This window comes from Rhinoraja longicauda, chromosome 37 (genome assembly GCF_053455715.1).
Source record: "Rhinoraja longicauda isolate Sanriku21f chromosome 37, sRhiLon1.1, whole genome shotgun sequence".
In the NCBI taxonomy this organism is placed as follows: Eukaryota; Metazoa; Chordata; class Chondrichthyes; order Rajiformes; family Arhynchobatidae; genus Rhinoraja; species Rhinoraja longicauda.
In genome coordinates, this window is record NC_135989.1 from 319,648 (window position 1) to 336,581 (window position 16,934).

A 16,934-nucleotide genomic window follows, 5' to 3' on the forward strand; every position below is an offset into this window, starting at 1 on the left:
AGTCCTGGCAATATCCTCGTAAATCTCTGAACCCTTTCAAGCTTGACAATTTCTTTCCTATAAGATGGTGCCCAGAACTGAACACAATACTCTAAATGCGGCCTCACCAACATCTTATACAACTGCAACATGACTTCCCTGTACTCAATACTCTGACTGATAAAGGCCAATGTGCCAAAAGCCTTTTTGACCACCTTATCCACCTGCGACTCCACCTTCAAGGAACCATGCATCTGTACTCCTAGATCCCTCTGCTCTACAAGACTCCCCAGAGGCCTACCATTCACTGCGTAGGTCCTACCCATATTTTGCTTGGGCAGATTACAACCCAGCGGTATCAGTTTTGATTTCTCTAACTTCAAGTAACCCTTGCTTTCAATCTCTCTCGTTGTTACTTTCAATGAACCATTACATTTCCTTGATCATCATCTGCTTTGATCTGTCCTTTTCACACCTTACATGCTCTTTGTGCCCTTCCATATTTTCAGTTTCCCTCTCCTCTGACTCTCAGTCTGAAGAAGGATCTCGACCCAAAACGTCACCCATTCCTTCTCTCCAGAGATGCTGCCTGTCCCGCTGAGTTACTCCAGTATTTTGTGTCTACCTTCGATTTAAACCAGCATCTGCTGTTGTTTCCTACACATGAAATGAGTAACTACTGTTTCCATGGCTCCAGTAAGCTTTAAAATTTTGGGTGTAGATAACTAAACTTTGCAGATTCAGTGGCATATTGTTGCTGCCAAGACATATTGTTGCTGCTTCTGAATATTCCAACACCATTGCTGGGACACAGTAATTCTTATCCGGTCTAAAAGCTTCTGTGGATAGAGAACACAGATACACCTGTAACCACCTGTCACTTACCAGGCTGTGTCCTGAATCCTCCTCTCTTCCACCTTTCTCCCCTGCCACCATAATCAATCTGAAGAAGGGTCCCGACCCAAAAGGTCTCTTCTATTCACCAGAGATGCTGCTTAATCTGTTGAGTTACTTTGTGTATTTTCTTGTAAACCAGCATCTACAGATCCTTGGTTCACTATTTTACCCAACATGGCAATTGTGAAACACAAGGAACTGCAATGCTGGTGTACAAAATAAAACACAAAGTGCTGGAGTATCCCCTTACTGAACTGGTTGCCATCCATTTTAACTCCCCTTCCCATTTCCATAGACATTTCTGTCCTGGGTCTCCTCCATTGCCACATGTAAACTGCAGGAACAGCACCTGATATTTTCCACTTTGGTAGCTTATAACCTGACGGTATGACCATTGAATTCTTCGATTTAACCCTGTTTTTGCTCCGTAGCTGCCACCCCCTCCCCCACTCCCTCTCTTCCCTCCACACCTCGATTTGTATCCATTGCTCCCCTTCCTTTACCCCTTGACCCCCACCCCCACCCCACCACCACGAATATCAACCAACCACTTGCCAGGCTTTGTCCTGCCCCCTGTCACAAATGCTGGAGGAACTCAGTGGGTCAGGCAACGTCTCTGGAGACCATGTATAGACAATGTTTTGGGTCGGGATACTTCTTCAGACTGACCGCTGGTTTGGGGGGGGAAGGAAATTTGGAAGAGAGGACGGGTGTTGAATTCTCCAATTTTAAGTAACCTCTCCAGACCCATCTTCCTCTCCCATCTCTCCACTAAACAAAGCCCCTCCAGAAAGCTGCATTCTACATTCCCAGTGAGGTGGGCGATATTTATCATTCCATTAACTCTGGCACTGATGGACTGTGGAGAGCAATGTGCCTGTGAAGCCGACACTGCACTTCTCACCTCGAGCTTACATTCTGCTCTGGATTTCCCTCTGGGTTTGCTGGTTCCTGCTGAACATGTTAATTCAGCTCCTGTAGGTTGTGAGTAATCCCTCGGCACCTGAGTGAGACTTCCTTCATACCAGTCCTCATTATTCCCCATTCTAACAAGCTCAAGCCATGATCAATAGATGGAATGGAGCTGGCCCAGTGGTTTCCCTTCTCCCAGTCTGTGAAGCAAACTTGTTGAGCGTTGGCACCACTGCGAAGCAACAAACAACTTGTTATGTAAGTCAGAGCTGCTCAGTCTCCTGGCAATGCACTCCACATCACCCTTTCTGCTTAACTACCCATTTGGTTTTTGCCTTTATTCTCCTCTGTCTTCCTCCTCACGTTACCAAGCCTGAGACCAAGGAATCAACAGCTGTGCAATCAATAACCAAAGATTTAAAGTGAGAGGGGAAAGATTTAATAAGAACCTGAGGAGCAACTTATTCACACAGAGGGTGTATGGAACCAGCTGTTATAGTTGTGGCAAGTATTATAACAACTTTTAAAAGACAGGTGCTTGGATAGGAAGGGTTGAAAGGGATATGGGTCAAACATGGTGCAGATGGGACTAGTGTAGATGGGACATCTTGGTCAGCATGGGCAAATTGGGCTGAAGGGCCTGTTTACATGCTGTATGACTCTTTCACTCGATGACTATGGCAATAATTGGGCCATTTGCCGCAAATCTTTTCATTTATCAGCTGAATTACAACTGCGTCATTGGTCAAAGATCAGAAACAGCCACATCATCGTGGAAATACGCTTGTGGAATAAATTGAGTGTGCATACACATTTAAGAACATCATGTGATGTCAGTATGAATTTTGATATATTGTGTAACTGCTATTGTGGTTGGTGAATTACTTCTTCCCTTGAGTGAAAGTTGTTTAAGGGGGAGCTGTATCCAAGTTACTTCCCAACTCAAGAACAACATGGCACAGAGGTTGTAGTGCCTGTGTTCCATGGCACTGGAGTGAGAGTGAGAGTGCAACAGGTATCAATGTGCCCTCGTTTCTTGAGAACTTCTGATCAGGTTCCATTCAGATAGCTCACCATTTACTGGGATGATATAATTAAGATAGTTGAGGATGAGAAGCACAGTTGTTGTTAAACTTGGAGACGACACAGTGTTCACTTCTGCTCGCATGGGATTTAGAAGATTTAGTGGAGATGGTGTTGCTATTTCCCTGGTTCTCTGATATAAATGATGGAGCACTAAGGAAAGTTAATGAGCAAGGACCCTAGGGTTCAAAGTCCATTGATCTCTGAAATAGGCAAACCAGGTAGATAGGTGGTGAAAAAGGCATGTAACACAGTGGCACAGTTGGTAGAGCTACCAACTCTTCCCACACCTCTTTCTTTATATTTCCATTCCTCAATCTATTTCTTCCATTTCTTGTCTCTCTCTCTCTCTCTCTCTCTCTCTCTCTCTCTCTCTCTCTCTCTCTCTCGTTCCTCCAGCACATTGTTGGTCGCTCCACATTCCACCATCTACAGCCTCATGTGTCTCCTCCAGGCTTCACACCCGGTGCATTGATAGATCTAGGAACTGGCCCGATCTGAATTTCATGTCCTCCCTCAGTGGGGCGTGCCTCTGTACAGCTGCTGAAGTTCTGCAGGACGATGTGAGTCGTACAAAAGTGTGAATGAGATCATTACCGAGCAGTTCCAGTTGGATCTTTCTGAGAGCAGGATGCGAGCCGTGTACAGCTACCTTCTGTTGGGTAATGATCTTATTTTCTTATACTACTTGTTGCTCCACTGCGATTTCTCTTCGAGGTATGTCCACTTTGAAGAAGTTCTCCTCCTCTTCTCTCCTGAGATGCTGCCCGACCGGCTGAGTTACTCCAGCATTTTGTGAATACCTTCTGTTAGGTATGTGAAGTGATATTGATCTCTGAACCATTACTCCGTGTAACCCGCCGTCTCACCATTTTGATACAGTTAAACTCTATCTTTTTTCTGTAAGAATTACTCATTGTCTTCTCAGCTTTACGATTTCCTTCCTTTATCCACATAGGAAAGGATCCCTTCACTTACCTCTTAAATAATGTTCAGACCGGATAATTAGACTTCTGGCAAACACAAATGTTGGATGAACTCAGCAGATCGGGAAGCATCTGTGGAGGGAATGAACAGGACGGGACCTTTCCCATTGGGATCTTCCTTTACATTTTTATTTGACTCTCCCCAGCGTGGCATGGTTGTTATTGCAACTCTCTTTCTCTGCCCAACCACATTATCTACATCTATCTTTGATTTAATCTTTGTTTATCGCGGTACCTGTCCCTCCCTCTCTGCCCCGTCTCAGGGTAACACTGCCCTGTCTCAGGGTAACACTGCCCCGTCTCAGAGTAACACTGCCCCGTCTCAGGGTAACACTGCCCCGTCTCAGGGTAACACTGCCCCGTCTCAGGGTAACACTGCCCCGTCTCAGGGTAACACTGCCCCGTCTCAGGGTAACACTGCCCCGTCTCAGGGTAACACTGCCCCGTCTCAGGGTAACTGCCCCGTCTCAGGGTAACTCTGCCCCGTCTCAGGGTAACACTGCCCCGTCTCAGAGTAACTCTGCCCCGTCTCAGGGTAACACTGCCCCGTCTCAGAGTAACTGCCCCGTCTCAGAGTAACACTGCCCCGTCTCAGGGTAACTCTGCTCCGTCTCAGTCTCTTAAACATTGTTTAAGGAGAATATGTGGATAGGGTGGTGAAGAAGGCGTTTGGTATGCTTGCCGTTATAAATCAGAGCATCGAGTATAGAAGTTGGGACGTAATGTTAAAATTGTACAGGGCATTGGTGAGGCCGAATCTGGAGTATGGTGTGCAGTTCTGGTCGCCAAATTATAGGAAGGATGTCGACAAAATGGAGAGAGTACAGAGGAGATTTACTAGAATGTTGCCTGGGTTTCAGCACTTAAGCTACAGAGAGAGGTTGAACAGGTTGGGTCTTTATTCTTTGGAGCGTAGAAGGTTAAGGGGGGACTTGATAGAGGTTTTTTAAATTTTAAGAGGGACGGACAGAGTTGACGTGGGTAGGCTTTTCCCTTTGAGAGTGGGGAAGATTCCAACAAGGGGACATAGCTTCAGAATGAAGGGACAAAGGTTTAGGGGTAACATGAGGGGTAACTTTTTTACTCAGAGGGTGGTGGCTGTATTGAATGGGCTTCCGGTGGAAGTGGTGGAGGCAGGCTAGATTTTATTATTTAAGAGTAAATTAGATAGGTATATGGATGGGAAGGGGTTGGAGGGTTATGGTCTGAGAGCAGGTGGATGGGACTAGGTCGGAGAGAGTGTTCGGCATGGACTAGAAGGGCCAAACTGGCCTGTTTCCGTGCTGTGATTGTTATATAGTTATATGGTTATATGAATGGATCTTTCAAATTCACCCATTTCCCATTTCTCACAAAATCAGCACCCGTTTCCGCACTGTATCTCTAAACTAAACATTCTTCCCGTGTCTGTTCTCATGGTCACTGGGTTCTGTCTGCCTGAGTCACGATGCGCTGATAATCGTCCTACTCCAACTCATCTCGGCTCTGTAGCTTACACTCAGTGCAGAGACCATGCCCAGCCAGTGTGCCTTCTAAAATGTCAATAGAAAATGATTCCCTGGGAGAGGCCTGTGGTGTGATTTTACAATGGTCCCCATGTGGGAAGTGCCAATGTAAAGATGTTAACAGCGTCTGAATCCAGAAGACCAGAGTTCCATAAAGTTCCAGTCACAATGTCCACTGAACAGCCCTTCTGTGGGTCTTGCTCATTGACTTTAGTATCCCCACAGGTCATCACAGACATTGTTACTAAAGTGTCGAATACAAAATTCAAAGTGCTGGAGCAACTCAGTGGGTCAGGCAGCATCTGTGGAGGGATTGGACAGATGACATTTTAGGTCGGGACCTTTCAAACCGACGGAGTAGTGGGGAGAATGTTGAAAAAGATGGATGGGTGATGTGGATATATGTGGGGGTGGGGTGATTGGCAGATGAGTGGAGCAAATGATAAAGGTTAGAGATGAAAAGCAGACAAAAAGTCTGTCAGATAAGAAGAGAGCAGGATTGAAGGGGGGAATGAGACGGGCGGGGTGAAAGATGGAATGAAATGGCAATGGGATAGTCATGGATGGGAGACGAGTCTTGAAAGGAGGGGGAGGAGCAGAGTGAGTGGTCGGGTGAGAGATAATGGGACAAATAGGCACGCAACAGAGCCGAGAGGGAGAACAGGACAGAGAGAGATGGTAAGGAGATATTACTTAAAATTGGGCAATTCAACAAAGATGCTGATGGGTTGTAAGCTACCCATGTGGAATATGCTCCTTGTCAAGTGGACTGATATGCCAAGTTCACAGGACAAAAGCTGAGAACTGATGCGATACGATACAACTTTATTTATCCCGGGGGGGGGGGGGGGAATTGGTCAGCCAACAGTCCTGAAACACAACAAGATGCATGAAACATGCAATTAAAGTGACGAGTGGAAAGTCTACTGACTTTTCCCTTCCTCCCTTCCCTGGGCCCCAGAGGTCACAGCTCCAGTTCCCCTATTTACACCCTTCCTCCCTCTGCCTCAGCTTCAGCTTGTGTGAAACTGCTTTTCTTCAGCTGTGCTTGTTTGTTCACACTTCTGTTAACCCTTTCCCGACCACCTTGACCTTTCCTGCTTTCTCCCCACTACGACACAGTCTGAAGAAGGGACCCAGCCCGAAATGTTGTCTGACCATTCTCATCAAAGGTGCTTCCTGATCCATTGAGTTCCTCCAGCATTTTGTGTTTTGTACAAACTAATTGTTTCTACTTGTGTTTAATTGTCATATGGAACGGATGTCAAGTCAAGTCAATTTTATTTGTATAGCACATTTAAAAACAACCCACGCTGACCAAAGTGCTGTACACCCCACCAGCCTCCAACACACCATTCTCCCACATTTCCATCACTTCCAGCGTGATCCCACCACCAGTCACATCTTCCCATTCCCACGCGCTTCGCCTTCCAGAAAGACCCTCAACAGCTTCTTGCAACACCTGTCCCTATGACTCTTCCCTCACCTCCATCCAAGGACCCCAGCTGATCTTCCAGGTGAGACAGGTTGACTTGCACTTCCTGTTCCCGATGTGACTTCCTGCACATTGGCGATACCACCATAGACTCAGTGATTGTTTCAGCAAACTTGCGCTCGCTCTGCCAAGGCTACTGGATCTCCCAGTTGCTAACCATTTTAACTCCTCTTCCCATTACGACATTTCTATCCTCGACCTCATGCTTCTGGATCAGGAAGATTACAGATCCTCTCCATTTGCCTGGGTGAATGCAACCCCTAGAACACTCACCAATCCGGAAGCCACAAACCTGTCAGACACTGACCAAGTCCAACAATGTAGGCTTGATATTCCTCAACTTGGCCTTCGATGGTATCACTATTACTATCTTCTCTGCACCTTTTCCAGGCAAATGGCATCTTTCTCAATAGCAGGGTGACCACAACGAAAACCAGTACTACAATATGTCCAGGGCCTCCTCCATTACAAGAGTGGGGCCACATACATACTGGAGGAACAGCACTGCATATTTGTCACTGCTAAGTTACTCCATCACTTTGTGTCTTTTTTGAGATTAGTTGTTGCCAGAGGAAGTTAGAGAAGCAATGACTCCCAATAGATATTTGGACAGCTATTTGGCTATAGTGGGTTTAAGGTTAAAGTGTGGCCTCTGGTAAAGCTGCTTCCTCACAGCACCAGATAGTCTGTGTGCGTTTCCTGCATGTGCTCTGGTATCCACCCACATCCCAAAGATGTGTGGGTTTGTAGGTTAACTGCTTTAAATTGCCCCTAACATGTAGCGAGCGGATGAGAAACTGGTAAAACATAGAACATGTGTGAGCAGGTGATCGATGAAAGGCATGGGCCGTTGGGCCGAATGGCCTGTTTCCATGCTGTATCACTAAACTAATTGCGTTTGGCCCAAGTGCAGGCAAATGAGAATAACCTCGTCTGCAAACTTGGTCGGATGTACATGATGGGCCAAAGGGCTTGTTTCCATGCACAGTAGGTAATCACGCCATATGCCAGAGAAATGGGCCCTTCGGCCCAACTTTCCCATGCCGACCAAGATGCACAGTAGGTAATCACGTCATATGCCACAGAAATAGGCCCTTCGGCCCAACTTGCTCATGCCGACCAAGATGCCCCAAGATTGCACTCGTCCCACCTCCCTACATTTGGTCCCTTTCCCTCCAAACTCGTCCTATCCATGTGGCTGTACAAATATCTTTTCAATGTTGTTATATTAATTGTTTCAACAACCTCTTTTGGCAGGTCATTCCATAGACACACCATTCTCAGTGTCCCTCATGTTGCTATTAAATCTTTCCCCTCTCACTTTAAACCTATGTCTATGAAGCCATGAAACAATAATGAACTCTAGTTCTTCATTCCCCTACTCTGGGTAAAAGTATGCGTTCACCCGATCTATTCCCTTCATGACTTTATACACCTCTACAAGATCACCCCTCAGATCAAGGAATAAAGTCCTAGCCTGCCCAACCGCTCCCTAAAGCTCAAATCATGGTAACATCCTTGTAAAACTTCTTTGCACTTTCCAGCTTAACATCCTCCCTATAGCAGGGTGACCAAAACTGAACAGAATACTCCATTTGCAGCCTCACCAACATCTTGTATCACTGTAACATAACATCCTAATGTATAGGGTTTTGACTCTCTGTATGCGTTATTCAAGATCACCATATCCTAAGGTTCTTCCAGTCACTTTAGTAGAGCAGGAATCCCAGCAGCCAGTTTGTCCATAGCAGGCATCAGTGCAGGAGTGGGCAGATCATCTGTCTGAGCAGACTTGGTTGAGGATAATAATTGACCAGAAGGTGGGCCCAAAATGCTGGAGTAACTGGGGTGATGTTTCGGGTCGAGACCCTTCTTCAGCCTGACATCAATCTGAAGAAGGGTCTCGACCCAAAACGTCACCAATTCCTTCTCTCCAGAGATGCTGCCTGTCCCGCTGAGTTACTCCAGCATTTTGTGTCTACCTTCGATTTAAACCAGCATCTGCAGTTCTTTCTCACACAAATTATTGACCAGAACTTCATCCTGTGAGAATCCAGCATCTTTTTGAAATCTGATTTCGGGCTTTGGCCTAAGAGCAGGGTGGTATCCCTGCCATTGTTGTACTGCGCTGACATGGTTTATGTTTATATCTCTGGACAAAACCTTCAATCCATACATTTCTACGGCAGCAGTGTTAATATTGCGATGGTGGTAATATTGCGACCTCGTTAACATCAGAGTTGACTGGACAGAGACACAAGAGGGTGGCAGGAAATGCAGGTACCAGGGACTTTACCCATCTTTACCAAATGGGGGGTAGTTCCATCAGCATGTATGGGTGGTATGGCATGGGCTGGGTACAAAATAGAATTTCCTCCACTCTGTCCCATAAATACTGCTCCATCAAGCAATCCCCACGCAAAACCAACTCTGGTAGTAAATATGATTTTGATTAAAAATCTTGAATAGTACGGGTGTCAGAGGTTATGGGGAGAAGGCAGGCGAATTGGGTTTTGGAGGGAGAGATAGATCAACCATGATTGAATGGTGGAGTAGACTTGATGGGCCAAATGGCCTCATTCTACTCCTATTCCTTATGACCTTATGATTGTGAATAATTGGTACAATTAAAGACACATTCAATGCAGAAACAATAATAATAGGGATTGGATTAAGGATGACTGAGAACTTAATATATGAACCGAATAGACATCTGCCAAGAATGTATTCACATTCTATCAGTCTGTACTTGTTCTGAACCTTGATCTCCTTTAAAAAAAACTAATTTAAAATATAAACAGGATCTAATTACCCAAAAGAACCAACATGATCTCAATGTCGGCTGATAAGGTTTTTGTTCTGCACTTCATGGAAATTATATTTGCAATCTCCTGCATCAAACACTGTCCACCTATATATAACCTGGTCCTCCTCTTGTTCAATTCTGGTCTCCATCTGATCCCTTTGCTTGATGGTGTTACAGGGATATTTTTGGATATTAGAGGCCAACCACAGCCATAACAAGCACAATTTCTCAGAGAACATAACCAACTGTGTTCTCAAATCCCCATTCATCTCCACGCAAATGACCAATCTCAGCTCTGGTGCCACAAATCCTTAACCAACCCTCAATCACAGGTAACAGCTTTCCCCTCTCCATTCCATCAACTGTGCATTTGAACAATGTTTTTGAATCTCCCCGTAATGAGCTTTGCAGTACAACTTCTGTATCCACAAAACAAATTCCCCATCCTTTGTACACAGTCTCTACACTCACCTCGACCTTGCCATCCTCTGTAAAAGCAATAGAAGTCAGACATAGGTGACCCTCTGTATAAAGAGAATCCTCCTCATACAGCTCTGGTGCTTTAATGAGCCTCACTAAGACATTCAGTTACTGCGGGGAATATGAATCGGAGCAGAAGGCACTTCATTATATCTAGTCATCACCCAGAGGGTGGTGGCTCAAAATGAGCTGCCGGAGCAGGTAGTTGTGGCAGATACAATAACAGGAACACTTGGACAGGAACATGGATAGGAAAGATTTAAAGGGATATTGGCCAAATATGGGCCTAGCTTGGATGAAGTATCTTGGTCGACATGAATGAATTGAGTTGAAGTGCTCATTGCTCAGCTCTATTACTCGATGACTGGTTTGTCCAAACAACTGAATTGGTGCCGGGCTATTGGAGAGGCAGATTTACGTCACCCACATCAGTGTGAACCAAGTCTGGGCAGATGAAGGAAAACACACAAAATTCTCTTCCAAAGCAAACCTGGATTAGTGACAGGGAGGAAGCATCATTATTCTTCATCTCAGTCTATTCATCCCCAATGTAATGTTGAGAAGTTATTCACATCTCAAGAACATAAAGTATATATTTGATAGTGTAAACTTTACTCAAAGCAAATCAGCATTAGGAGTTTAGAGAATAAAATTATAAAAGGACTGGACAAACTGGATGCAGGAAAAATGTTCCCAATGTTGGGGGAGTCTGGAACCAGGAGCCACAGTCTAAGAATAAAGGGGAGGCCATTTAATACTGAGGTGAGAAAAAACTTTTTCACCCAGAGAGTTGCGAATTTGTGGAATTCTCTGCCACAGAAGGCAGTGGATGAATTTAAAAGAGAGTTAGATATAGCTCATGGGGCTAGCGGAATCAAGGGGTACGGGGAGAAGGCAGGCATGGGTTACTGATTGTGGAATGTCAGCCATGATCACAATGAATGGCTCGAAGGGCCAAATGGCCTCCTCCTGCACCTTAAAAAAACCCAAAGTAAGTAAATAAATAGGTGAGGAGATCAGATTTAAGAAATTCACTCTGGAATTGAGCTGCTGGATTTCTGTTTGGACCAAGACTGTGAGATCTGGAGTAAGTGATTGTTGATTGAAAGATACAGCATGGAAACAGGCCCTTTGGCCCACCGAGTCCACACTAATCATCTGTTCACACTGGTTCTATGTTATCGCACTTTCACATTCACACCTTACACATTAAGGGTTAATTTACAGAGACCAATTATCGCAAACCTGCACATCATTGGGATAATGAAGGGAACCTACGTAGTAATATGGAGAACATGCAAACTGTACACAGGCAGTGCTTGATGTAAGGATCAAACCTTGCTCTCTGGCATTGTGACACAGCAACTCTACCAAACACACCATTTTGCTGCACTAGAGTAAAGACTTCACAAAACCCAAACTGGATGCTCTGATTTCTTCCCACATCCCAAAGATATGTGTTTGTAAGTTAATGGCCGAATGTATATCACCCTGAATGTTTGGTGAATGATGGAATCTGTGGAGAGGTGGTCAGAATATGGGGAGAATTAAAATAAAAGGGATTAATTTTGGATTAGTGGTTGATGGTTAGTGGACTCTTGTTATTTTGTTCTACACAGAACCAGACTTGTATCTGCAATGCTCCCAGTGAGGTGTTATTGCTTCGGTTCTGCAAGTTGTCTGAGGGACATGGTGGCAGCTCTCAAAGCACAAGTGAGCTTGGCTATCTGAGCCTCCAGCTGATGGACTATACTGCCCCCTGGTGGGTAGAGTTTAGTTTATTGTCACATGTACAGATACATGATAAAGGAAATAATGTTTAGTGCTTGATAAAATCCGATTAATGATAACCCGAGGGTCTTCAATGAGCCAGATGGTATCTCAGGACTGCTCTCCAGTTGTTCCAACTGTTTTAGGTTTTAGTTTCTTGATAACAGCTGTAAGAAACAGTTCCAGACAGTTTACCCCATCCAACACAAACAGGGCAACAGTTCTTGTTGGAACAGAAGAGTTTCATGGAGACACATGAAAATGCAGTTACTGCAACCTTCAACACAACACTGTTTTGGAGGAACTCAAGGGGTCATCGCAGCATCTGTAGGGGGATGGACAGGCGATGGTTTGGGACAGGGCGCGTCTTCTATTGATAGAGTTGCACAGCACAGAACAGGCCCTTCAGCTCAACTCGTCCATGTCGGCCAAGGTGACCCATCTAAGCTAGTCCTATTTGCCCACCTTTGACCCATATTCCTCCCAACCTTTGCTATCCATGTACCGATCCTCTTTCTATTCTGTTACTTAAATGCACATGCAATAAAAGCCAACAGACATTAGCCTTCATAACTGCTTACCTACTACACCTAAATGTTAGCTCTCAGTGACTTATGCAAGCAGTTTAGTTTGAGTTTAGTTTATTGTCAGGTGTACTGAGGTACAGTGAAAAGCTTTTTGGTGCGTGCCAACCAATCAGCACAAAGACTATATATGATTACAATCAAGCTGTCCACTGTGTACAGATACAGAATAAAGGGAATAATGTGTAGTACAAGACCAAGTCCAGTCAAGGCCGATTAATAATAATAATAATAATAATATATTTATTTTATATAGCGCCTTATCACATGCTCAAAGCGCTTTACAAATACAATTAACATAGAGACAAACAGACAAACTATCCTGACGGAAAAGCGGCGAATACTCAACGCCAGCGTCCTCTCACGTCAGGGTCCGGCAGTAGACATTAAAAAGCACAAGACACACAGATACAATTTTTTACACAAAACAGCCATCACAGTGATTGCTCTAGGCATACCCTCACTGTGATGGAAGGCAAAGTCTTATCTCCTCCTCATTCTTCTCCCGTGGCGCCACGAGGTGGTCGAGGCTCCCAACCCCTTGAAGCCCCCACCGGGCGATGGAAAGTCCCAGGGTCGAGCCGAGCAGGCCGATGAAAGTCCTGGGCCCCCACCGGGCGATGTAAAGTGCCGCGGCCAGGCCACGCAGGGCGATGAAAGTCCTGAGCCCCCACCGGGCGATGGAAAGTCCCAGGGCCGAGCCGAGCAGGCCGATGAAAGTCCTGAGCCCCCACCGGGTGATGGAAAGTCCCAGGGCCGAGCCACGCAGGCCGATGAAAGTCCTGAGCCCCCACCGGGTGATGTAAAGTGCTGCGGCCGGGCCACGCAGGGCGATGAAGGGCCTGCGAGCGGGTCGATCAAACCTCGCGCTTCGGGGCGGTTGAAGCTGCTACGGCTGGAGCTCCCAAAAGCCGGGCGCCAGCCAGGGACCTGCGAACTCCCGATGTTGCGGTCTGCAGGGCCCACGGCCGAAGCCTCCGAGATGGTAAGTCCAGGCCCTGCGACCGGAGTCTTCGAGGTCGATCCCAGCTGGAGGCCGCCGACTCCACGATGCTAGGCCGTAGCGCGAACGGAGATACGACACGGTAAAGGTCGCATCTCCGTTGAGGAGGAGATTGAAAAAAAGGTTTCCCCCAACCCCCCCACCACCCCCCCACATACACAGAATTAAAAATAAAACAAAACATACATTTAACATCAACAATGACAAAAAAAACACAAAAAAAACGGAGAGACTGCCGGTGAGCCACAGCTGCAGAACACAGCCACGCCCCCACAAAAATTAGATTAAAGGTAATCTGAACATCTCCAATGAGCTAGATGGCAGCTCAGTTGGTGTCCAGTTGGTGATAGGATGGTTCAGTTGTCTTCTACAGCTGGGAATAAACTGACCCTGAATCTGGAGGTATGTGTTTTCACACTTATGTACTAATATCTGATGGGAGGGAGGAGAAGAGGGAGTGTCTAGGGTGAGACTCGTCCTTGATTATGCTGATGGCCTTGTAGAGGCAACGTGGAGGTGTAGATGGAGACAGTGGGAGGGAGGTCGGATTGTTTGATGGTCTGGACTATGTCCACAATTCTCTGTAATTTCTTGCTGTCATGGATGGAGCTGTTCCCAAACCATGCTGTGACATCCCAATAAAATGCTTTTTACAGCACATCTGTAAAGGTTGGTGAGAGTTGTTGGGGGTATGTTGAACTTCCTAAACCTCCTAAGGAAGAGGAGGTGTTGGAGTGCTTTCTTGGCCATTGCTTTGCTATGGCTACTCCAAGACAGCTTGCTGATTTACTCCTTGCAACTTGAAATGTTATGATTGGGCTGGTTGAGATTCCACACAAGCACAGTTACAGAACAGGGCAGGTATCTAGCCCAATGTCAGTTGTTCAACTACTTACAGATTAGGTGAATATTCAACATGTAAATACCTGAGCCGACCTTGAGGACATGGTCGGCCAGACCAGGTGATCTCCCGGTGGCTCAGCACTTCAACTCCCCCTCCCACTCCCAGTCTGACCTTTCTGTCATGGGCCTCCTCCAGTGTCCATGAGGCCCAGCGCTAATTGAAGGAACAGCACCTCATATTTCCCTTGAGCAGCTTACACCACAGCGCTATGAACATTGACTTCTCTAACTTCAGACAGTTCCTCTGTCCCTCTCTTTCCCCTCCCCCTTCCCAGTTCTCCCACTGTCTTCCTGTCTCCTACTACATCCTATCTTTGTCCCCCTCCCCCGACATCAGTCTGAAGAAGGGTCTCGACCTGAAACGTCACCCATTCCTTCTCTCCTGAGATGCTGCCTGACCCGCTGAGTTACTCCAGCATTATATGTCTACTTTATATTAAAAATATATATATATTTATACTGAAATGTCCTTTTCATTGGTTATGTTGTTTACAGTGGACTATGTTTATATATTATGTTGTGCTGCTGCAAGTAAGAATGTCATTGTTCTATCTGAGACATCTATATACTTAAACTCTTGTTTGTTTGTTTGTGATTGAACGACATCGAAAACGCTGCATGAAAGCGCGACAACGTTAGGCCCACCTTACTCACCGTCATCACTTTAGTGGTAAAGCAACTGGTTTTATTGAAATCGGAGATATATTGTTTCAATTATTCACATATTAATGTTTTATAAAATCCCGCCCATGCGCAGTCGGGGGGGGCGGTCCTCACGTAAGATGGCCGCCAGACCAGCGCCTACACTTACATAAGATGGCCGCCAGACCAGCACCTACACTTACATAAGATGGCCGCCAGACCAGCGCCTACACTTACATAAGATGGCCGCCAGACCAGCGCCTACACTTACATAAGATGGCCGCCGGGTGACTGCACGTGCGCAGTTGGGGGGGGGGTCGCCTTTTTGCGTTCAGCTCCCACTTCCCGCCAGACGCCCGATTCGATCCGCGGCCCACGTGGGGGGAGTGTCACTGCCGCCGCCACAAACCGCGGTGTCTCCATCATGGCCGCCGCCACAAACCGCGGGGGTCTCCATCATGGCCGCCGCCACAAACCGCGGGGGTCTCCATCATGGCCGCCGCCACAAACCGCGGGGGTCTCCATCATGGCCGCCGCTACAAACCACGGGGGTCTCCATCATGGCCGCCGCTACAAACCGCGGGCGTCTCCATCATGGCCGCCACCCCCAAACCACGGGTGTCTCCATCATGGCCGCCGCTCCACCCCGAAGCTGCCACTCCCGCTCAGAAATTAGCGCCGCCGCCGCCGCTGCTGCTGCCGCTCTCAGCCACGGTCGTCTGCTTCACCGCTCAGCCCCGGAGACCACACTGAGCCACTGCTGCCAACGAGCAGTTAAAGGTCAAACTAACTGGACCAAGCGAACCCGCTGGACCCTAACCCCCCCCGCATTCGTGCAGCACCCGACCCCCATCCCCTCCCCCCCTCCCCTGCCCCCCTCCACTCTCTCCCGTCCCCTCCCCTCTCCCCCCTCCCCCCTCCCCCCTCCGACCACCCCCCTCCCCTCTCCCCCCTCCCATCTCCCCCTCCCCTCTCCCCCCTCTGATCTTCTCCTCCCCTCCCCTCTCCCCCCTCCCCTCTCCCCCCTCTGATCTTCTCCTCCTCTCCCTCCTCCCCTCTTCACCCCTTCCCCCCTCCCCTCACTCCCCCCCCTCCCCACTCCCCCCTCCCCCTCCTTTCCTCTCCCCCTCCCCCTCCCCTCCCCTCTCCCCCTCCCCTCCCCTCTCTCCCCCTTTCCCCCCTCCCCTCCCCTCTCCCCCTCCCCTCTCCCCCTCTGATCTTCTCCTCCCCTACCCTCTCCCCCCTCCCCTCTTCACCCCTTTCCCCCCTCCCCTCTCCCCTCTCCTCTCCCCCTCCCCTCTCCCCCTCCCCACTCCCCCCTCCCCACTCCCCCCTCCCCCTCCTTTCCTCTCACCCCTCCCCCTCCCCCATCCCACCCTCCCCTCTCCCCCTCCCCTCCCCCTTCCTCTCCCCTCTCCCCCCTCCGATCCGACCCTCCCCTACCCTCTCCCCCTCCCCTCTTCACCCCTTTCCCCCCCTTTCTCCCCTCCTCTCCCCCTCCCCCCCTCCTCTCCTCTCCCCCTCCCTCTCCCCCCTCCCCCACTCCCCCCTCCCCCTCATTTCCTCTCCCCCACTCCCCCCCCCCCTCTTCACCCCTTTCCCCCCTTTCCCCCCTCCACTCCCCCTCTCCCCCTCCCCTCTCCCTCTCCCTTCTCTCCCCTCTCCTCCCCTTTCCTCCCCTCCTCCCCACCCCCTCTGCTCCCCACCCTGTCCTCTCCCCCCTCTCCTCTTCACCCCCTTTCCCCCCTTTCCTCCCCCACTCCCCTCTCCCCCTCCCCCCTCCCCTCTCCCCCTCCCCTCTCCCTTCCCCCTCCCCTCTCCTCCCCTTCCTCCCCCTCCCCCCTCCCACCCACCCCCCCTTCCCCTCTCCCCACTCCCCACTCCCCTCT